Below are 24965 nucleotides of genomic sequence, written 5' to 3'. Positions count from 1 at the left end.
ACATCCACCTGAGGGGGAAGACAGGCCCTCATTTTAACGTCTCATCTGAAAAATAGCTGTAAGTGTAGCACTCCCTCAGAACTTCACTAAAGTGTTGGCCTAGATTATGTGCTCAAATCTTATGGAGAGAGCATTGAACCTACGAACTTCTGACTCAGAGGCGAGAGCGCTACCTCTGAACCTTGGCTGGACAAATTTACCCATCCAGGAACTGCATGGTTCCAGAGACACAAATGACCCTCTTCCACATTTGATTTATAAACATGTCAAAAATGGAACTGGTCACATCTATGTGACATGGGCAACCACTACATGTGAGCTTTTGATTGGCTCAATATCTGGCCTTTAAAACCAGTTTTTTTGAGAGTTCTTCCCAAGTGGCAAGAGGAGTAAAAAATATTCTTGAATGAGTCAGAAAAGTTGCAAAATAATAATAAAAAATGTAAGATGGTTATAAGAACATAAGAAGTAGGAGTAGGCCATACAGCCCCTCGGGCCTGCTCCGCCATTCAATAGAATCATGGCTGATCCGAACCTAGACTCACGTCCACATCCCTGCCCGCTCCCCAAATCCCTTAATTCCCTTATCAGCTAGGAAACTGTCTATCTCCGTTTTAAATTTATTTAATGTCGCAGCTTCCACAACTCTCTGAGGTAGCAAATTCCATAGATTTACTACCCTCTGAGTGAAGAAGTTTATCCTCATCTCAGTTTTGAAATGGCAGCCCCTTATTCTAAGATTATGCCCCCTAGTTCTAGTCTCACCCATCAGTGGAAACATCCTCCCCGCATCCACCCGATCAAGCCCCTCACAATCTTATGTTTCGATAAGATCGCCTCTCATTCTTCTGAATTCCAATGAGTAGAGGCCCAACCTACTCAACCTTTCCTCATAAGTCAACCCCCTCATCTCCGGAATCAACCGAGTGAACCTTCTCTGAACTGCCTCGAGAGCAAGTATATCTTTTCTTAAATATGGAAACCAAAACTGCACGCAGTATTCCAGGTGTGGCCTCACCAGTACCCTGTATAACTGAAGCAAGACTTCCCTGCTTTTATACTCCATCCCCCTTGCAATAAAAGCCAATTGGCCTTCCTGATCACCTGCTGTACCTGCATACTAACATTCTGTGTTTCATGCACCAGGACCCCCAGATCCCTTTGTACTGTAGCACTTTGCAGTTTCTTTCCATTTAGATAATAACTTGCTCTTTGATTTTTTCTGCCAAAGTGCATAACCTCACACTTTCCAACATTATATTCCATCTGCCAAATTTCTGCCCACTCACTTAGCCTGTCTATGTCCTTTTGCAGGTTATTTATGTCCTCCTCACTCACTGCTTTCCCTTCCATCTTTGTATCGTCGGCAAACTTGGATACGTTGCACTTGGTCCCCTCCTCCAAATTGTTAATATAGATTGTAAAGAGTTGGGGTCCCAGCACTGACCCCTGTGGAACACCACTAGTTACCCGAGAATGAACCATTTATCCCAACTCTGTTTTCTGTTAGATAACCAATCTTCCACCCATGCCAGTATATTACCCCCAATCCCGTGATTTTTTTTTATCTGGATCAGTAATCTTGTGTGGCACCTTGTCAAATGTCTTTTGGAAGTCCAAATACACCACATCCACTGGTTCCCCTTTATCCACCCTGTTTGTTACGTCCTCAAAGAATTTGAGCAAATTTGTCAAACATGACTCCCCCTTCATAAAACCATGCTGACTCTGTCCGATTAAATTATGCTTATCCAAATGTCCTCTTACTGCTTCCTTAATAATGGACTCCAACATTTTACCAACCACAGATGTTAGGCTAACTGGTCTATAGTTTCCAGCCTTTTGTCTACCTCCCTTTTTAAATAAGGGCGTTACATTAGCAGTTTTCCAATCTGCTGGGACCTTTCCTGAATCCAGGGAGTTTTGGAAAATTACCAATGCATCCGCAATCCCTACCGCTACTTCTCTCAAGACCCTAGAATGTAAGCCATCAGGTCCAGGGGATTTATCCGCCTTAAGTCCCATTATCTTACCGAGCACCATCTCCTTAGTGATTTTAATCGTGTTTAGCTCCTCCCCCCCCCATTTGTCCAGTGTTGGGATATTTTTAGTGTCCTCTACTGTAAAGACTGATACAAAATATTTGTTCAGCGTATTTGCCATCTCCATGTTCCCCACTACTAATTTCCCGGTCTCGTCCTCTAAGGGACCAACATTCACTTTAGCCACCCTTTTTCTTTTTATATAACTGTAGAAACTCTTGCTATCTGTTTTTATATTTTTTGCTAGTTTACTTTCATAATCTATCTTCCCTTTCTTAATTAATTTGTGTTATTTGCTGGCTTTTAAATGCTTCCCAATCTTCTATCCTCCCACTAGATTTGGCTACTTTATATGCCCTGGTTTTCAGTCGGATACTATCCTTTATTACTTTACTTAGCCACGGATGGCTGTCTTTTCTTTTACGCCCCTTTTTCCTCAGTGGAATATATTTTTCTTGAAAGCTGTGAAATATCTCCTTGAATGTACACCACTGCTCCTGTACCGTCTTACACCTTAATCTATTTTCCCAGTCCACTTTAGTCAACTCTGCTCTCATACCTTCATAGTCTCCTTTATTTAAGCTTAGTACGGTGGTTTGAGATCCAACTCTCACCCTCCAACTGAATTTGGAATTTAACCATGTTATGGTCACTCATACCAAGGGGATCCTTTACTAGGACATTTTTTTATTAATCCTGTCTCATTACACAGGACCAGATCTAAGATTGCCTGCCCCCTGGTTGGTTCAGTAACATACTGCTCAAGGAACCCGTCCCTATAAATTTAAAGTTAGTTAAATAGCACAGGCAGAAAATGCAAAGGAAGTGAAAATTGGAGTGGGGTGCTGACAGGGCAATCAGAATTTCCCTATAGCCTTGCAAAACTTTCATTTTTAAGTATATGTCCAATTCCCTTTTGAAAGTTACTACTGAATCTGCTTCCAACATCCAATCAGGCAGTGGATTCCAGATCATAACAACTCACTGCATAAAATAATTTCTCCTCACTGCCCCTCTGGCTCTTTTGACAATTACCTCAAATCTGTGTCCTCTGGTTACTGACCCTCCCGCCAGTGGAAACAGTTTTTCCTTATTTATTGTATCAAAACTCTTCATAATTTTGAACATCTCTATTAAATCTCCCCTCAAGCTGCTCTACTCTAAGGAGAACAATCCCAGCTTCTCTAGTTTCTCCCCATAACTGAAATCCCTCATCCCTGGTACCATTCTAGTAAATCTCAACCACCCTCTCCGTCTCTATAGTTTTCTCACTGCCTTTGTGCAAACCTATTATTCTCTTCCTCGGTCCCTGTGTACTTATCTCTGGTTCTCTTACTGTCTCCCTCATTGGAACCAGAAGTACATAGGCAGGCATGAAGGCAGAGAGGGTGAGAGAACTAATCTGTTTTTATTTCCCTCTGTCTGTAGTTCTCTATTCTTGCCTGTGCGCATCTGAGACTCTCAGACTTTCTGTGTAAACTAACTTGATTGAGTTTTTTTTGATGAGGTAACAGAGAGGGTTGATGAGGGCAATGCGGTTGATGTGGTGTACATGGACTTCCAAAAGGCGTTTGATAAAGTGCTACATAATAGGCTTGCCAGCAAAGTTGAAGCCCATGGAATAAAAGGGACAGTGGCAGCATGGAAACAAAGTTGGCTAAGTGACAGGAAACAGTGTAGTGGTGAACAGTTGTTTTTTTGACTGGAGGAAGGTATACAGTGGTGTTCCCCAGGGGTCGGTACTAGGACCACTGCTTTTCTTGATATATATTAATGACTTGGATGTGGGTGTACAGGGCACAATTTCAAAATTTGAAAATGACACAAGTATAGTGAACAGTGAGGAGGATAGTGATAGACTTCAAGAAGACATAGACAAGCTGGTGGAATGGGCGGACACGTGGCAGATGAAATTTAACACAGAAAAGTGCGAAGTGATACGTTTTGGTAGGAAGAACGAGGAGAGGCAATATAAACTAAAGGGTACAATCCTAAAGGGGGTGCATGAACCAAGAGACCTGGGGGTATATGTGCACAAATCGTGCAGGGCAGGTTGAGAAAGCGGTTAAAAAAGCATACGGAATCCTGGGCTTCATAAATAGAGACAAAGGGCTCAATTTTCATTGGGCCGCTGAGGCGGAATTGGAGGCGTGTGGGGGGTTAAAATCGCAAAATTGGGGGGCACAAACCCATCCTGTCCCCTGCCAGTTTCAAAGGAGGCGGATACCCGACCTGTGCTGGGACCCGCCTCCCCGAGGTGGGAAGGGGATTAGTGCCAATTAACTGCCTGTTAACAGGCAGTTTTTAGCCTAATCCCTATTTTTAACCCTGAAGTGTGGGATTCCCGACAGCTCCAAACCACGCCAAGTTAGCGAGGCGGACCGTTGGGCTTTGAGGGTTCGAGATGTCCGGTGTTCAGGTGAGTGATCACAGAAACCCCACAGTGCAGATAGAGGCCATTTTGGCCCATCGAGCCTGCACCGACACATATCCCACCTGATCCCCGTAACCCCTACACCAACACATATCCCACCCTATCCTTGTAACCCCACGTATTTAATCCCCCTAACACTAAGGGTCAATTTATCATAGCCAATCAACCTAACCCGCACATCTTTGGACTGTGGGAGGAAACCGGAGCACCAGGAGAAAACCCACGCAAACACGGGGAGAATGTGCAAACTCCACACAGACAGTCGCCCGAGGCCGGATTCGAACCCGGGTCTCTGGCGCTGTGAGGCAACAGTGCTAACCACTATGCCACCGTGCATGAGTGCAGAGGTAAGTGTGTTTGGTGTGCGTAAAGTGTTTAAATAAGTTTTACTTACCTTTACAGCCATCCTTCCTTCAAATCTCGGGAGTCCCTCATCTCACTGGCACAGAAAGCAGAATGGCCGTGAGCTGTCAAAAGTTGCAGCATTCAGCTTTCTGTTCTGGAGAGATCTCTAAATCAGCCTGAGAGGAAGGAATTAACTTAGTGTACAGATTGTCAGTGTTTGACAGCTTCAAAGAGCTGTCAAACACTGATATTTCATCTGTCAAAAGCTCGACAGATGAAATGTCAATCTGTGACTTCACCTGTTGCCGGGTGGCCCTTAATTGGCCTGCTGAGCCGGCTCAACAAGGTCAATCAAGTGAAAATCGCGTGGGTTGGCCACAACTCGATGGAGGCAGGACTACAACCCCAAAAGTTGTAGTCCCGCCTCCTACACGCCTCCAGTATCAAAACCCAGCCGAGGACCAAATTTTCATTGGGCTGCGAGGCGAATTTTCAGGCGTGCGGGGAGCAAAAATCCCGAATTCGGGGGTCCCAACACCATCCTGCCCAAAACCCGCCTCCAAGTAAGTTTCAAGGGAGGCGGGTACCCGCCCTGCACTGGGACCCACCGACCTGAGGCGGGAAGGGATTAGTGCCAATTAACTGCCTGTTAACAGGTAGTTAACAGGCAGCTTTTAGCCTAATCCCTATTTTGAGGGGTGTCGTATGGGATTCCTGACGGCTCCAAACCACACCAGGTTAGAGCAGGTGGGCCGTCGGGTTGAAGGACTTGGGGGGGTCGCAATGTCGGTGTTCAGGTGAGTGATGGGTGCATGAGAGCAAAAGGTAAGTGGGTTTGGTGTGTCTAAAGTGTGTAAAGAAGTTTTACTTACCTGTACTTACCTTAACAGCCTTTCTTCCTCTAGGCTTCGGAAGTCCATCACTCAGCCGGAACTGAAAGCTGAACGGCTACGATATGTCAAAAGTGACAGCCTTCAGCTTTCAGTGCTGGTGACAGTTCTAACTGAGTCTGCGTAGAAGGACTCAGGTTAGAAGTCAGACTGTCAGTTTTTGACAGCTTCAAACAGCTGTGAAACACTGATATTTCATCTGTCAAAAACTCTTGACAGATGAAATTTCAGTCTGTGATGTCACCTGTTGCCGGGTGGCCCTTAATTGGCCTGCTGAGCCCGCTGGGTGGCCTCAACAAGGTCAATCAAGGGAAAATCGCGTCGATTGGCCGGACGTCAATGGAGGTGGGACTAAAACCCAAAAGTTGTAGTCCTGCCTCCTTCCCAATAGCTTAAGAAAAATCCAGCCCATAGTATCAATAGTGATGTAAAAACTTTTGGTAATAGGAATGGACTCTCCTGCCCTTAGAAACTGTTTCTCCTTATTTAATCTATCAAAACCCCTTATAATTTTGAGCACATCTATTAAACCTCCTTCCCTGCTCCAAGGAGAAAAATCCCTACTTCTCTAGTCTCTCCACATAACCGAAGTCCCTCATCACTGATAGCTTTCTTGTAAATCTCTGCACCCTCTCCAAGGCCTCGACAACCTTCCTAAAGGGTGATGGCCGGAACTGGACACAATACTCCACCTGAGCCCTAACCAGTGATTTATAAAGGTTTAGCATAACTTTCTTGCTTTTGCATTCTAAGCTTCTATTAATTAAGCCAAAAATCCTGTATACATTTTTTTTTAATACCCTTATCAACTTGTCCTGTCACCTTCAAGGATTTGTGTATGTGAACCCCAGGTCTCTCTGTTCCTGCACACCCTTTACCTTTTTGTTTATATCGACTCTCCACATTCTTCCTCCGAATTCCTTTATATCAAAAGGCAGAAATGGCAGATAATTAATTTTAGACTAATTTTCTGAATTATTTATTGGCAAGTTATAAAGTGATACTGGTCTGAGAATAGGCCCAATGCCTTCTTGGCTATAGAAAGGTGTTTGAACTGTTTCATCTTGTGCCACAGACTGTTCCTTGCAGCAGCATGCAACCCGATTCTTTACACCTAACAATGACTGCCACAGACCACTATGGGTGATAATTTGTTTTACTTTAGCTTCCACCCAGTGCTTTCCCGATGTTGGCAAGGATTAGAAACTCACTTTGTGGAGAATGGGCAGGAGTCCATGTGCTAGCACTCTGTGCCCAAAGCTTATTGCATCAGGTTGGCTCAAATGCAACTTTCAATGAAAATAGATCTAGAATGAAACACAGCATTCATTGTGATAGATATAGTTCAGTGCTTCATTAGTGTGAACAAGGGCAGTAGCCACCAGGTGGGATTTGAATGAGGATTTAGGTGACACTCTTAATTAGTCAACCAATTAGTTACAAATAATGAGTCCAACAACAATGTTCTCACCAAGGGGTTTCAGTCATTATAAAAATTCTCCCGAATGAGATAGGTTCAGTTAATGGTGGAAAACCAAAAGGTCAACACGCATCAACCACCCCCACCCCAATTCACTTCTGCATATTCTTTTTGAACCAACATCAATAATGTGGGACAGAATAATATATTCAACAACCCTGACATGTCATTTAGCAACCTTTACATCTTTGTAACCCAAGCTTAATGTGCCTTTGTGGGCTTTATGCAATAGATTTGCAATCTCCTGGAGGGTGCAGAATTGCATACTGTATATGTTGTAATGTTACACAATTCAGCACAAAAATACCATAGTTCAACATTTTGCCACTAAATGAGCTGATAATACTTTCAATACAAGAAGCTATGGCTATATTTTGTAGATCAAGGCCGTTGTAATGTACCGAATTTGTCTGAACTGGAGCTTTACGATCAATAATCTTCAAAACATCCATTAAACAACGACTTAGTTTTTGTTTTGATTTTAAAAAATCTTACTTTGAAAAGGTCACACAATGCTCTAAAATCACACAATTATTCTTTTCTAACTTGGAAATGCAATGTGATTTTATCTCTCCATTTAAAAAGATTACTAATATTAAGGCTTTTTTGATACATCAGAGTTAATTAGAAATTCTTGATGTTTGAATTATCATTCATTAATAAAAGATCTGTAGGTAAACTTAATTGTTTTTGAGCAAAGTACCATCTAGGCCCAACATGTTTATTTCACAAAGACATGAAGGTTAAGCAATTAAAATGTAACTTTCTGCTCGAGTGAGAAGCAGCCAAGCTAGACCAACTCAGGAGTCCATTCAACAGTTTTATAAGAATGGGATGATCAGACTATAAAGCAAGACAAGAGGCACCTCAGTTTTGTCCCCCAGTTAAACTCAAGGCTAATTACAGCCATTTTTCACTGTTCACTTGTGGAACAATAGTAAGATGCTGATCTGGATTTAGTCATAAAACAATCCTATTTAATTCCTTCACATTTCCACAATCTGAAATATTCATACTTTTAAAAAAGTACACGACATATTCCTTCAGTGGAAAATAGTAGAATGAATATAAAATAAGTTCACAAAATGGTGGTAATGTAGGAGTCTCTGCACTCCTAACAAAGAACCTATAACGTACTGGAAGTTAACAAACTGAATTTATTGTCTAAGAACTTTACAAAACAAGAAACTACAGGAGAAGCTCAAAACAGGTCTTTTCTCTTTCAATCCACACGAGGACTCGCTTGCCCCGCCCTCTACCTCTGATGTCATGACGTCATCAAGTTTCCCGCCGAAGGGGACGTCACGTGACCCACGTGATGACGTCATCGCGTCAGATCGCGATGTTGTCGATCTAGCTCTGTTTAACCAGAGCCAACTTGAAAGGTAATAACATTGGTTACAGACAATTAATGCTAGAGGTAATAACATTGGTTACAGACAATTATGTAAGTCACTGTAAGAGTCTCTTAGTGGTTTTGCCACATACGCCCCCCCCAGAATTGTCTTTAACGAAAAGAGTCAATTGCTGAGGTCGTCGGACAAGTCTGTTGGACCGACTCCGAAATTCCCGGAGGGGAAAACGCTGAGCAGGCGGCGAACTGGTAGGCAGCACGGCGTTGTCAGGTGTGGTAGCGGCCGGCGGCCGGCCGCGGCGTGGAGGCTGCGCCAGCTTGATCGGTCGTTCGAGGTCCAGGTGCGCAGGCTTGAGGCGATCGACAGAGATGTGATCCGGTTTGCCCCCGACGTCAATCACGAAACTCTTGTCCCCTGCCTGCAAAACCTTGACGGGTCCGGCATACGGCGGTGCGAGCGGGGTATGATGGCCGTCCTGGTGCACAAACACGAACTTGGCTTTCGACAACTCCCCCGGGACGTTGGACGAAAGCAAACCGTGCCGTGAGGTCAGAACTGGGCGGAAACAGCGGGCCGCATCCCTGAGGGTCTCTTTTTGTGTGGCCGCGGACCATGGTCGCGTACGTAACGGCAGGAATTCACCTGGGACTCAAAGCAGTTGCCCGTAAACCATCGCCGCCGCCGACGACTGGAGGAGATCTTCCTTCGGCGCCGTGCGGAGTCCTAACATCACCCACGGTAGTTTGTCGACCCAGGATGCATCCAGCAGGCTGGCCCTGAGCGACGCCTTCAAGGAGCGGTGGAACCGCTCGCACAAGCCGTTCGCTTGTGGGTGATAGGCCGTAGTGCGGTGGAGTTTAACGCCCAACACGGAAATCACCTCGTTCCAGAGTTCGGATGAAAATTGCGGCCCCCGATCCGACGAAATAGCCGCAGGGACACCAAAACGGGCTACCCAGGATGAAACGAAAGCTCGAGCAACCTCCGCAGATGTGGTGGACGTCAGGGGAACTGCCTCCGGTCACCTCGTGGTGCGATCCACCATCGTCAAAAGGTACGTAAAGCCCCGGGAAGGTGGGAGTGGTCCCACTAAGTCGGTGTGAATATGATCAAATCGCCGTTCCGGGACCTCGAAGGTGGCGAGCGGGGCTCTGACATGGTGCTGCACCTTGGACCGTTGGCAAACAACACAAGTGTTCGCCCAGTCCCTGACGTCTTTGCGTATTCCCCTCCATATGAATTTGGAGACCAGCAGTTTTTGCGATGCCCGCACTCCAGGGTGCGATAGGCCGTGTAAGGCATCGAAAATCGTACGACGCCATTTAGACAGCACGATCGGACGGGGTGCACCCAGCGAAACGTCGCAGAGCAGAGTGGTACCTGCGGAATGGAAAGGCACATCCCTCGGCTGGAGGCTGTTTGGAACCGAACGAAAACCCTGGGTCTCCGGGTCGTCCGCTTGGTCAACCGCCATCTGTGCGTAGTCAATGCCCAATTGGACGGCCTGGACGGCGGTGCGGGATAGGCAATCAGCGACGACGTTGTCCTTACCAGCCACATGTCGGAGGTGAACTCCGATATGTACGTCAGCTGCCGTGCCGACCATGGTTCCGCAGACTTGGCCATTGCGAACAGCAATGGCTTGTGGTCGACAAACGCGATGAAGCGTCGTCCTTCGAGGAGGAAACGGAAATGGTGGATGGCCAAAAACAAAGCCAACAGCTCTCGATCGAAAGTACTGTACCGGCGTTCATGCCGTTGTAGCTGGCGGCTAAAAAAGGCCAGGGGTTGCCACGCGCCGTCGACCCACTGCTCCTGGACGGCCCCCACCACGTAGTCTGACGCATCCGTCGTGAGAGCGATGGTGGCTCCCGGCAGGGGGTGTGCTAACATGGTCGCATTGGCGAGTGCGGCTTTCGTCTCCTCGAAAGCATGATCCATGTCCTGTGACCATACCACAGGGTCCTTTCCCGTCGAGCCTCTGAGGGCCTCATATAGAGGATGCATGAGCTGTGCAGCCCTGGGGATGAAACGATGATAGAAGTTAACCATCCCCAGGAACTCCTGTAAAGCCTTCACGGATTTCGGTTACGCCGCAATTGCTTCCACCTTGACCCGAAGTGGTAGAGCCAGTAAACGGCAAGCGCGCTCCGCTTTGGCGAGACCAAATACCTGCAGCAATCGTGTCTTGATGGCGACATACTTGTCAGCAGTCGGAGGACTCTCCAGCAGGCTGATGATTCTCGACGCCATCGAGCTCTCGAGGGCGGAGACCACGTGGAGATATCTGGTCTGATCCTGAACGATGTTGTGGAGCTCAAGTTGCGCCTCGGCTTGCACAAACCAAGAGGCTGCCTGTTGTTCCCAGAATTGGGGGAGCTTCAAGGCCACTGCATTGGCCTCCATCACTGGCCTGTGTTCGGCGTTCACCGCGAAAAACGGTCGCGAGGAATCAGGGTCACCAATGTAGGAGTCTCTGCACTCCTAACAAAGAACCTATAACTTACTGGAAGTTAACAAACTGAATTTATTGTCTAAGAACTTTACAAAACAAGAAACTACAGGAGAAGCTCAAAACAGGTCTTTTCTCTTTCAATCCACATGAGGACTCGCTTGCCCCGCCCTCTACCTCTGACGTCATCAAGTTTCCCGCCGAAGGGGACGTCACGTGACCCACGTGATGACGTCATCGCATCAGATCGTGATGTTGTCGATCTAGCTCTGTTTAACCAGAGCCAACTTGAAAGGTAATAACATTGGTTACAATTAATGCTAGAGGTAATAACATTGGTTACAGACAATTATGTAAGTCACTAAGAGTCTCTTAGTGGTTTTGCCACAGTAGAGTGCCCTGAGCAGACAGCACTGTTGTGTAATTTTGTGCTGAAGGCCACCAAGTTACCCTGCAGAAAACTGTGTGCATCAAGGTGTACCCATATCTCTTTAGCAATAAAGTCATTTCAACTAGAAATGTTAATACAATTCCTTTTTATATGGCTGGGGTCAGTAACTCCCCCCCAATATTCTACATTCATTTAAAAAAATGACAAAGAAAAAACACGTTGAGCATTTTTTGGTAACTTTTCAATTTTTAAACAGTTATTAATGCAATTAAAAGGTTTGTCTCTTTAGGATATTTTAGAACTACATGTCAGAAGCTAAGCATTACATTTTATCTCAAATATTATTGGTTAATTTTATTAAAATAGTCTATTTATTTTTCTCTATTATGTCTTCATCTAGTAGAGTGTGTTTTGCAATATTCTTCACCTTAGGCCAGGCATTCTTTTGGCATGGAATCAGCACAGCATTTTGAAAAGAATTTTGACAAGTAGAAATGTTCACAAATTCACAAGGACAAAGACTAGTCTTCCTCCCCACATTCCCAATTTTCTCCCTCTGCTGAAGGATATAGCCTTGGCTGTGATGTCCCTCAGTGTCAAATAGCATGCCCACACATTGCTTAGGCTCCCATATGAAGAATGGTCATTTGTTCACGATATTAAAAGGCACGTTTATACACTTTGAACCAAATAATTGGGCATTTAAGTGCTGACAAATTTATGAAAGGTACAAGTTTTTCCAACAATCATCTAAATTGATTTAAAAAAAATAAAATACCTGATGCAGAATAGTTGTTCCAAACTGGGTGAAATTTTCATTCCAAATTGAAAAAAATGTTTTCTGGAGCTGGAACAATTCTTTCAGCTAACTGAAAGAATACAGCTGCCCATCAAAAAGTCCACAGCTTTGATATCATCCTCGTTACATTAAATACTAGTTTCATCGTTACCCATGAAATTCTGCATTGTTTTCCTAAAGAGGAAACGTCTTTAAGAGTTTTAAGAAACAGATGGAAATTTCTTTATTGTGATTGTTACACCCTGAATATTCCGTCTTCCCAGTAGAAATGTTGGGCTTTCAAAATGTATTTCTAAAATGTTTGATAAACTGGTTAGAATAATGAACATCATTCAAATATCCAAATGGTTGTATTCTCAGTGTTTGAGAAAGAAGTTAAGACAATGTGTTCTGGACATTATGTGACATTCTGGACATTTTTACATGCAGTAGCACCCTCTGGTGGTGGTTATTGTGTTAGCAGTGTGTTTGTATGAAGCAGAGGTCATTTGACCTTTGTTCCTTTCTTCCTGTGTGAGGTCATTTGACCTTCATACCTTTCTTCCTGTGTAACACAGGAAGTAGAATTCCAGGAAGAACCTGGCAGTAATGGAGGATTCCATAAGGGTTTCACAATCCAATGTAATCTGATTTCATATGTTAGGCCAAGCGCAATATCTGTGAGTATCTTTGTTTCTTAGCATAATAGCAACGTTGTCAGAGTAGTATTTTGATAACACTGTTTATAAAAGGTTAATATTTGATAGTTATAGAAGTTAGTCCAAATGTTAGTTAGTTATACAATTAGTCTATTCTACTGTTGTAAATATGTTTATATCTTATGTAATATCGAATGTATAGTACTCAGTTTATGTACAAAACATACTTTATCTTTGTTTACAGTTTCACAAATTTGTTCAAGTAAAGGCTTCAAACAGCAAATGGCTTCACGAAGAATTATTTTGAATAGAGTGTTTAACTTGCTGGATAACTAGATAGGAGCACGTCTAGCGCGGCCAGTACACAATGGTTCATTAGCATTTATAAATTACCAAAAGATTTACACTCTGATTCAGACTTCAATAAAATTTGCTTAAATAAACTTGGGCTTTCTCAGGTTATGCAAAAGACTGCTCAGATCATTTTAAACTTAAAATTTTTTTTTTTTCTCCATTTGAATTTTTTTAATACAAGATTATGATTTTAAAAAATAGGTAAATACTGTGGATGTCAAATATTTTACTATTAGAATTGGATTTTAACAGTAGCTTTTAATCTTTCCCCATTGTGTTTTCACTTAATTTTCTGTCTATTGAATTGAGTTTCCATATTTGTTGACTATCTTTATTTTTGTGCCATTGTTCATCATCATTTTGACTTTAAAACAATTATTTCCCTTTATTTTTGATTACTCCATCTCTATTCCTTTGCATTTTTTCCCCTTTCCACTGTTCCCTTGCCTCATTTTACAGTCTTTATTTTAGGTTTCATTTATTAATTGCCCGGTTTCCTTTCATTGTTTGTGCACTTTTCAATTTCTTTCCTGTTTGTCTCTCACACCCACACTGCCCATGGGAAATTCAAGGACCACAGCCTATGGCAAGAGATCCACACAGTGAGGCTGCACAAACACTGGAGGCCTTAGGAAATAGGGACAGAAAAAATAGAACACTATACATATACAAAAACATAATGTCAGTCTGGCTCTTCAGCAGTTTAGACAATTTATTTTCAAAGCAGATAACAAGGGATAAACACAGAAGTGAATCCCAAACCAGACCCACTCTCTTTAAATACTTTTTTGGGGAGGGTGCTACACTATACTGCCAAATAGTTTGAATGACGTTGCAGACTAATGAAGTTTAAAACTGATTTTCTGGGCTTCAAAGTTTTGAACCTAACATATTAGCATGGAAGTTATATTTAAAGCAACACAGCATTATTATAGTCCAAGTTATAAGTAGTGTTTTGAGGGGAAATTTAGGTAGTTGATTGGTAAGCAGTGATACGAAAATGGGGGAAGTGATACTAAGGAGCTGAAGTCATGTTAAAGATCTGCATTCCAGAGGTGAGGTGAGAGCAACTGCTTTTGACATCAAGGCAGCATTTGACCAAGTGTGGCACCAAGGAGCCCAAGCAAAATTGAAGTCAATGGGAATCGGGGAGAAACTCTCCACTGGCTGGAGTCATACCTAGCACAAAGGAAGGTGGTTGTGGTTGTTGGAGGACAATCATTTTGGCCCAGGACATCATTGCAGGAGTTACTCAGGGTAGTGTCCTAGGCCCAACCATCTTAAGCTGCTTCATCAATGACCTTCCCGCCATCATAAGGGTCAGAAGTGGGGATGTTTGTTTGTTGATGATTGCAGAGTTCCATTCACAACTCCTGAGAAAATGAAGCAGTCCGTGCCCGCATGCAGCAAGAACTGGACAACATTCAGGCTTGGGCTGATAAGTGGCAAGTAACTTTTGCGCCACACAAGTGCCAGGCAATGTCCATCTCCAACAAGAGAGTGTCTAACCACCGTCCTTTAACATTCAACGGCATTACCATTGTCGAATCCCCCACCATCAACATCCTGGGGGGTCATCATTGACCAGAAACTTAACTGGACCAGCCACATAAATACTGTGGCTACAAGAGCAGATCAGAGGCTGGGTATTCTACAGTGAGTGTCTCACCTCCTGACTCCCCAAAACCTTTCGACCATCTATAAAGGTACGAGTCAGGAACGTGATGGAATACTCTCCACTTGCCTGGATGAGTGCAGCTCCAACAACACTCAAGAAGCTTGACACCATCCAGGACAAAGCAGCCCGCTTGATCAGCACCCCATCCACCACCTTAAATATTCACTCCCTCCACCACTAGCATACCGTGGCTGCAGTGTGTACCATCTACAAGATGCACTGCAGCTACTCGCCAAGGCTTCTTCGACAGCACCTCCCAAACCCACGACCTGTACCACCTAGAAGGACAAGGGTAGCAGGCACATTGGAACACCACCACCTGCAAGTACCCCTCCCAAGTCACACACCATCCTGACTTGGAAATATATCGCTGTTCCTTCATCGTCGCTGGGTCAAAATCCTAGAACTCCCTCCCTGACAGCACTGTGGGAGTACCTTCACCATACAGACTGCAGCGGTTCAAGAAGACGGCTCACCACCTCTTTCACAAGGGCAACTAGGGATGGGCAATAAATGCTGGCCTTGTCAGCGATGCCCACATCCCATGAACAAATTAAGAAAGAGGGAGATGTGTTGGGGAATTAGTAAATATGGTTAAAAGTTGCACTTAAGACCAGCTTTAACAAACCTTTTGAAGGCCACCCAATTTCTGCATTTGTTCTAGATGGCTGCAAACCCCAATCGTGAGAGAAATGTGAAACATTTCTTTAAAAAGGTATAATACTGAAAACAGTTTAAACTATTTTGGAATCTAAAATTGTATATAAAGTTATAAAACAGCTGCAAGGCACAAACTGACCACAATATCCTCTGCTTGCTCAGAATACACAAATGGGAAAGAGAAGCAGTCACCCTCAAAGTTCTTTAGAAAGATAAACACATCATATGGTTTGAATTTCACTACTGTCCCATAAAACATAATTCAGAGCAGTTAGAAGATTATGGGGGTAAACTGATAAAGTCTCCCATTTTCAAACAAGCATAAAAACAGGAGTAGGCCATTCAGCCATCCAAGTGTTTGATAAGACCACTGAACAGTTGTCCAGCCAGCCCTGAAACAGCAGCTTAGCAGCTTTCTGAAGACAACTGGAGTGGTTCACAGAACAACCCTGCTAAAAACTGTGTACATTTTGATCATTGCTTTTTAAGTTGATTTACAAGAAATTTATGAGAGTCAAGTAGTTTACAAAGAAGAATATTCCATTTTCAGTTTCACACTGGGTCAGCACCCAAAAACACATCCTCCTCACACCACTGCAGTGATGTGCATGTCCCTCAAATTTCCAAGGGGAAAAAGAAATTTGAAAAGCAATTTTCTCCTACTTTATAAATAAGATTATAACAACAAGTTTACACAAAGGCTTTTTCACAATGATAGAACTGAACTGAAAGCAAATAGCAGTTCCTCTGTGTTACACACTCAACAACTTACATTTATAAAGCACCTTTAACATAGGAAAATGTCCTAAGGCTGTTCACAGAAGTGTAATCCGATAGAAATCAACGCCGAGCCAAAAAAGGAGCTATTAGGAGGGGTGACTAAATGCTTGGCCAAAGAGGTGGGTATTAAAGGAGGGTCTTAAAGCAGGAGAGGGAGACAGGTTTTGAGATAGAGGTCAGTTAGAGGAATGCAAAGTTCTCAAAGTGTTGTAGCACTGGTGAAAGTTACAGAGATAGGGAGGGATGAGGCCTTGAAGGGTTTAAATACAAGGATGAGAATTTTAAATTTGAGGTGTTGGAGGACCAGGAGCCAATGTAGATCAGCAAGCATGGGGTGATGGGTGAATGGGAATGTGTGTGGATAGGATATGAACAGCAGAGTTTTGGATGAGCTGAAATTTATGGAGGATGGGAGGCTGGCGAAGATGGGATTGGAATAGTCGTTTGGAGGTGACTTAAGGCATGGATGAAGGTTTTGACAGCAAATGGGCTGAGGCAGGGCAGAGACGGGCAATGTTACAGAGGTGAAATAGATGGTATTTGTGGTAGAGAAGATATTGGTTTGGAACTCAGCTTGGGGTCAAATAGCACTTGTTCAACCTGAGAGACAGAGACTGGGGAGGGGGTTGGAATTGGTGGCAAGGGTACGGAGTTTGCAGTCAGGCCCAGAGATGATGGCTTTGTTGTCCTAATATTTAACTGGAGGAAATTGCAGCTCATCCAGGACTGGATGTTGGACAAGCAGTCTGACAACAAAAAGGCAATGAAGAGAAAAGGAAGACAGACTTGCATTTATATAGTGCCTTTCACGACCAAAGGGATTTGCAGCCAATGAAGAACAGGAAACACTCTTTTAACCAGCACCTAAATATCCAGAAATCTCTCTTAACCGGCAAAATTCAGGAGTAGGTTCAGGTAAGTTTTACTATATATTAATGGTCATGTAACCGAGGTTCCTGGATCTGTGGCCGTGTAACCGGGGTTCCTGCACCTGCGGCTGTGTAACAGGGACTCCTGGATCTGTGGCCGTGTAACCGGGACTCCTGCACAAGTGCCGTGTAACCGGGGCTCCTGCACCTGTGGCCATGTACGGGGCTCTTGTACCTTGGTAAGTATACTTCTCTGTAATCCGGACTTTTTGATCAACCGGCACCACGGTGGTCCCGTCAGTGCCAGATAAAAAAAAGAGTTTCCTGTACTTTTGAAGTGTAGTCACTGTTGTAATGTAGGAAACGCGGCAGCCAATTTGCACACAGCAAGGTCCCACAAACAGCAATGTGATAATGACCAGATAATCTGTTTTTTGTGATGTTGATTGAGGGATAAATATTGGTCAGGGCATCAGGGATAACTCCCCTGCTCTTCTTCAAAATAGTGCCATGGGATCTTTTATGTTCACCTGAGGTGTAGGCGGGGCCTCGGTTTAACATCTCATCCGAAAGACGGCACCTCCGACAGTGCAGCACTCCCTCAGCACTGCACTGGAGCGTCAGCCTAGATTTTTGTGCTCAAGTCTCTGGAGCAGGACTTGAACCCACAACCTTCTGACTCAGAGGCAAGGGAGTTACCATCTGAGCCATGGCTGACAAGAGAGATGGTGGAGAGGTAGAGCTGGGTGTCATCAGCATACACATGGAACCTGATCCCATAGCTTTGGTTGATGTGGCTAAAGGGAGACATGTAGATGAGGAATAGGAGGGGGCCAAGGACAGATCTTTTGGAAGTCCAGAGGTAATGATGCTGGAATGGGAAAAGAGGCTATTACAGGAGATGCTCTTGCTATGACTAGATAGGCAAGAGTGGAACCAGGCAGCACCACTGAGCTGGGAAATGGAGGAGAGGCGTTGGAGAAGGATGGTGTTTTCAACTGTGTCAAAGGCTGCAGAGAGGTTGAGATGGATGAGGTGGAATAGCGTGTCATGATCACAGTCACAGAGGATATAATTCGTGACTTTGATTAGGGCCGCTTCAGTGCTGTGGCATGGACAGTGGAGTTGCGGGAGAGATTGAGCATGGAAATGGAAGGTACCAACACGTTCAAGGACTTGAGAGGAAAAGGTTGGAGATGTAGTTTGCAAGGTCAGATGGGTCGAAGGTATTTTATTTTTAAGTAGGGGGTGATGATAATGATTTAAAAAGTGGGGGGGAGGGGGGGGGGGGGCGGAGGAAAACAGTGCCTGAGGAGAGGTAGCTATTTATGTCAGCTATTATGGAGGGCCAGGAACAGAAGTTGGGTGGTCAACAGTCTAGTGGGAATGGAGTCAAGAGAAAAGGAATTGGTCCCATAGACAAGATAGGAGAGAAACTGGAAAATGACACAGGTTAGGCCAAGGCTAGGGCGAGATGTAGAGACAGCTGAACAGATGGTCTCAATATCAGTGACAAAGCTCCTCACACTTCTTGCTGGAAATCTGGGTGGAGGGAGAAAGAGAGAGGGGGTTTAAGGAGATGGTTTGTGGCGCAGAAAAGAATCCAGGGGATCATCCTTGCTATCCGGGATGATCCTGGTGTAGTGAGCAGTTTTAGCAGAGGAGAGCAAGACCTGCTAGTGTTTGATGTGGTCCAGAAAATATAATCACACAATTCTCTCTCATATAAATCTGTATTGGACAGACATTTTCAAGTCTCTTTTCTGACTATCCTAGTTGACAATCACAATTCAGAAATTTTCTGGTGAATAAGTGGTTAGGATTTTGTTTCTTCAATACAAGCATTAAGAAATGTCAGCCCTGCTTTCTATATTTTTCCAACAGATCTTTGTTTTAAAGCTAGGTAGTAAGACCATTCTAAAAAACTGATAAAAGGAGCACAGTTATGAGGAGGGGGAGAATGCCAAGAATGGAAAGATTTGTCAATAAAAAAAATTGTTAGAACTAGGCAATGCAAGTACAGGTAGACTATCCTTTATCCGAAAACCTCGGGACCAGCCGTGTTTCGGTTTTCGGAAAATTTCGGAAGGTATTTTATAAGACTGGGAAATTTGTCGGGGGTGGGTCGGCGGGGGGGGGGGTCGGGGGTGGGGGTCGGCGGGAGTCGGGGTCGGCGGGGGGGTCGGCAGGTGGTCGGGGTCGTGCGCCACTCTGGTCATGTCGTGCGCACGACTTACGCTGAACGAAAAAACCTTCAGTTTTTAGAGGGTTTCGGTTTTCGGAAGTTCGGATAAAAGGTAGTCTACCTGTACTTACTTAATGCTCACTGCTGTATACTTTTATTTTTAGGGAGCAAGGAAAATGAAACTTCATGCAGGAAAGTATGGAATTTGCAACTGCAAACTCACATCTGATTGTTTGATGTTGACACTTGTTGGAACTTCAATGTGATATGCTTTCTATATGTGACTGTTGGAACAAAAACTGAAAGCAAGAAGGCCTTCCAAAAAGAAAAGCACCTAGAGAAATTTGAATTGAGCGCTGTTTTTTTTTCCCCCACAGGGAAAGTAGTTGATCCTAATTAAGTAACTGTACAGGTTAGATATTAAAAACAATTTCTGAAAAACATGAATTTTGTGCTCATTAATGTGAGGGATGTTAGTACTGAGAAAGGAAACATTTTCCATTTCAGGTCCCCAATGTCATTATCAGGTATAGCACAGGTTAAACAAGGGATTAAGCTCCCCCTTACTGTACCCCAGAAATGTGCCTCAGCCCAAACTGAGGAGCTCTCCCTCGAAAGCAACTCTACAAGCTGGTGGTTTGGTTGATTCAAACAAAAGTGTTAAGTCCGTGCCTCAATAATACACGGACTTCGGGAGAACAGTTTAACAGGTACTTTACTGAACAAGAGGCAGCTTGAAACTGAAACTACAGAAGCCTGCTAGGGCCTTTTATACAGGGGTGGTCACTGCCGGTACTGCAGTCTAAGACCAGTTATTCCCTTAAAGGTACATACACAACAATTCCTCCCCTTTTAGATAAACAGTACATAACATTCATTTAACAACTAAATAATAACTAATTACAATTTTCTCAGTAATATATACATCAACTGAAAGAGTCATTTATAAGTTCAGTCTTTGAGGAGGCTTCCTGATCCAGACTGGACAGCGCCTTTCTCGAGTATCCTGTTCTGGCGGTGGAGTCAATTCTGGCTCATTGTCATTGGTTGGTTCGTCAGCTTCCAATACCCCTGCTTCTGAGGTAGACGCAATCTGTACTTCGGGCTCATTACCAGGTGCACATGCTTGTGGTACAGGTTTGGCTTGTTCCTGTGACTCGAGAATCTGGTCAGCATGGCGTCTCACAATGCTCTCTCCAACGTCCACTGTGTACATTAGTGGTCCCTGCTGTGTGCATATCGTGCCTGGCTGCCATTTTTCTGTTCGGTAGTCGCGGGCCAATACTGGTTGCCCTATCTTGAAGCTCCTGGTTGGCTTCTCATTTATGTGCTGGAACTGCTTATCCTCAACATCTCGTCTTATGTTTGGTTTGAGCAAATCCAAGCGACATCTTAGTCTCCGGTTGAAAAACAGTACGGCTGGAGTTTGGTTGGTTACTGCATGTGTCACATTCTGGTAAGCAAACAGGAAGTTATACACCTTGTGTTGCAGTGGTATGTCATCATTATACATTGCCTTTATGGCCTTTTTAAAGGTCTGAACAAACCTCTCAGCCAATCCATTTGTGGCTGGATGATATGGGGCAGATGTGTAATGTTTCACCCCATTATTCTTCAGGAACCTCCGGAAATCCTCAGACACAAACTGTGGGCCATTGTCGGAACAAATCTGTTCTGGCAACCCATTCCTGGCGAAGATGGTCCTTAGGACTGCAATAGTTTTCTCCGTGGTGGTGGAGGACATTTTAATGACCTCTGGCCATTTCGAATGGGCGTCCACAGCGATTAGAAACATCGAGTCCATAAATGGACCAGCAAAATCAATGTGTACCCGTTGCCATGGAGATGAGGGCCACTCCCATGGATGTAGCAGGGCCTGTGGTGGAGCGTTTTGGACCTTCTGGCATCCTGTGCATCTCTTGGTCATATCCTCGATTTCTTTATTGATTCCCGGCCACCACACAAACGCCCTGGCTAGGCTCTTCATTTTTACCCCTCCCAGATGACCCTCGTGAAGCTCATTGAGTACTCTATCTCTCAACTTGGGTGGCATTACCACTCGGGATCCACACATCAAGGTTCCCCGGCACACTGACAGCTGTTCCCTCCTTGGCGAGAATTCTGGCAACAGTGAGTCGCCATATGCTGGCCATCCCTTCACCGTCAAATCATAGACCCGAGAGTGTGTCGGGTCATTTCGGGTTTCCTTCTCAATACTTGCGTTTGTAACAGGCAAACATTCAACTATGGTCGCATGGAATATCTCCACAGGGTCCACTGCAGGTGTTTCTTCCGCCATAGGCAACGGTAGGCGCGACAGCCCATCAGCGTTTCCATGTTGTTTCGTACCTTTGTACTCTATGTCATACTGATGTGCCCCTAGAAAAAGTGACCATCTTTGCAGCCGTTGCGCCGTCATCACCGGAACGCCCTTCTTTGGGTTAAGAATTGAGACCAGGGGTTGATGATCAGTCAGTAGGGTGAATTTCTGCCCGTGCAGATAGTGATTGAACTTCTTCACCCCCCACACCAGGCTGAGGGCCTCCCTGTCAATCTGGGCGTAGTTACGCTCAGCTGAGGTTAGCGAGTGCGATGCAAAGGCTATTGGCCTCTCTGAACCGTCACGGAATTTGTGTGGCAGCAATGCTCCAATGCCGTAAGGTGACGCATCACATGCCAACCGAATCGGTAGTGTTGGGTTGTAGTGGGCCAATACTTCTTTTGAAGTGATTTGGCATTTACATTCCTGAAAGGCACGCTTACACTCATCACTCCATTTCCATGTTACACCAGTTTGAAGGAGGGCGTTCAGTGGGTGCAGAATTGTAGATAAATTAGGCAAGAACTTATGGTAGTAGTTCACCAACCCGAGGAACGACCTCAGTTGCGACACATTTTCTGGTGCTGGAGCCTTGACTACAGCCTCAATCTTGTCCGGCGACTTATGCAACCCTTCCTCATCAATCATGTGGCCACAATACGAGATTTGTCTCCTGAAGAACTCGCATTTGGGACGGTTGGCTCGTAGCCCATATTCCTGCAATCTCGTGAGCACCTGTTCCAGGTTGGCAAGGTGTTCATTGTCATTTTCGCCCGTAACCAGGATGTCGTCCAAATAACACTGGGTCCCCGGGATCCCTTGCAGGACTTGTTCCATTGCCCTCTGCCACATAGCCGGGGCCGATGCTACCCCAAATACCAGTCGATTGTACTGGTAAAGGCCTTTGTGAGTGTTTATCGTGAGGTTTTTCCTAGATGCTTCTTCCACCTCCATTTGTAGATACGCTTGAGCCAGGTCAATCTTTGTAAAACGTTTCCCTCCAGATAGTGAGGCGAAAATATCTTCTATCCGCGGAAGCGGATACTGTACTGTGTGCAGGACTGGGTTCACAGTCACCTTGAAGTCCCCACAGATGCGAACCTTCCTTGGCTCCCCAGGCATGCTGCTCAATGCTTTCTTCATTACAGGAACGATGGGTGTGGCCCACTCGCTCTAGTCCACCTTAGACAGCACCCCCGAATGCTCCAGACTCTCCAGTTCAGCTTCCACAGCTGGGCGTATCGCGTATGGCACCGGTCTGGCCTTGAAAAATTTTGGGGTTGCGTTATCCTCAATCTTTATGGTTGCCTTTACTCCTTTTAGAGTCCCAAGTCCTCGTTGGAACACCTCTTCCACGTCAGATAGAATTTGTGACAGCCGTCCAGGTGCAACGTCATCATCTTTTTTGTCAGTCAATGGAATGCCAATCCAATTGTAGTCTTCGGATCCATTCACGTCCCAATAATGGTGGTCCTCCATCTCATAGTATATACATGTATAGTTTCTGTGTTTCCTTTCCGTTATATTCAACTGGCACCCTTATTTTTCCTCTGGGGTAGACCTTTTGCCCCGTGTATGTCTTCAATACAATGGACGTGTCCTTTAAGGGTATGTGTGAGAATAGCCACTCATAGTCTCGTCGATTCATGACAGTTAGGGCTGATCCTGTGTCCAATTCCATCTTCACTGGGGACCCTGCTATCATGAGGGTGACCCAAATGGTTCGGTGATCTTCTTTTGCGATCACGTTGTATAACTTTAAACAACTTAGTCGCCTGCTCCCGGAGTCCTTATCACTCTCCTGATCTTCTGAACTACTACCTGTCAGTTTCTTTACTTTCCTGTACTGTTCCTTAGTAGTTCTTGTTGTGTTGGTCTTCTTTCCCGACCTGCAGACTCTTGCTAGCTGTCCCATTTTCCCGCATTGCCTGCATATTTTGTCTTTAAACCAGCAGTCCTTCTGCTCATGGGTTGTTCTGCCGCAGCGATAGCACCTTTCGGCTCCATACGCCATTTAGTTAGCACTGTATTCTTGTGGTTTCTGTTGTATTTCCGCAGCTCCCCGTGCTGCTGCTTCGTAGGATACTGCCATGCTGAAAGCCTGTTCTAGCGTCAGGTCCTTTTTTGAAAGTAGTCGTTTCTGGGTTCCTTCACTCTGGAGCCCGCAGACAAACTTATCCCGTAAGGTGTCTGCCAGTCCTGCTCCGAACTGGCAGTGCTTCGATAACTTGCGTAGTTCCGTAAGGTAGTCAGCATTGCTCTCATCTTTGTGCTGGTTTCTTTTATGGAACTTGAATCTTTCTGCTATCAGCAGTGGTGTAGGGCTTAGGTGTTCCTGTAAGATATGAACAATCTCCTCAAAACTTTTCTCCATTGGTTTAGCTGGGGTAATTAAATTCCACGATAGGCCGTACGTACTCGCACCCATCAGATTTAATAATACCGACGCCCTCTTTCCATCAATCACCTCATTTGCCTTGCAGTACACTTCAACTCTTTCCACATACGTGGTCCAGTCTTCTACCTCGTTGTCGAAAGCAGTGATACTGCCACTTTTCGGCATCTTGGGTGATTTAAAATGGCGCCTCCCGCACTTTTGCTTCTTCCCCTTACTGCCATGCTGCTCCTAGCGTTCTACGGGGTAATGGCGGCGACCCGCAGCTTCGGCGCATCTCGCTTTCCTTCCCCCCCGTTTAGTTTCTCTCCGCTGTCCTGTTCTCGAGCACCGACCGCGCCCTGTGCGCTCCACCCTCTCTCTCGTTTTCTTTTCCCGGCGATGCTGCGCGGCCCAATTTGTAGAGCCGCTCGATCGAGCTTGAGCCCGCCGCAGTCCGGAAGGGTCAACGCGCTACCTGCTACCAGCACGATTCGCTGGAACCACAGTCTCTCCTGCAATTCTCCAAACACCGATGGATTCTTTGGGTGGTTGCCCTCGGTCGACGCCCGTTGCTCAGACTACGACCTTCCAGGACCTTCCTTTCAGGCGAGATCCCCGTGAGATGATGCCACACTGCAGGTGAGTTCGAACTTACTCGTCGCCACTGTAAAGTCCGCGCCTCAATAATACACGGACTTCGGGAGAACAGTTTAACAGGTACTTTACTGAACAAGAGGCAGCTTGAAACTGAAACTACACAAGCCTGCTAGGGCCTTTTATACAGGGGTGGTCACTGCCGGTACTGCAGTCTAAGACCAGTTATTCCCTTAATGGTACATACACAACAAAAAGCTTTTCCGCAGCCTCATACCTACAGTTATACCTACACAGTTTTTAAAAAAAATGTAAATTAATT

At 45.0% G+C, this 24965-nt stretch overlaps 1 protein-coding gene across 2 annotated transcripts in view; it reads right to left on the bottom strand.

Annotated features, from left to right (window-relative positions):
- Nucleotides 1-24965, bottom strand: part of LOC147124392 (E3 ubiquitin-protein ligase MARCHF3) — a 140059-nt gene that overhangs the window by 10470 nt on the left and 104624 nt on the right. The window lies entirely within an intron of this gene.

This window comes from Somniosus microcephalus, chromosome 1, assembly GCF_052327205.1.
Source record: "Somniosus microcephalus isolate GS21.2 chromosome 1, FLI_Smic_1.0, whole genome shotgun sequence".
NCBI lineage: Eukaryota > Metazoa > Chordata > Chondrichthyes > Squaliformes > Somniosidae > Somniosus > Somniosus microcephalus.
The sequence above is the reverse complement of the archived record's forward strand: the minus strand, read 5'-3'. Positions and strand labels throughout refer to the sequence as shown.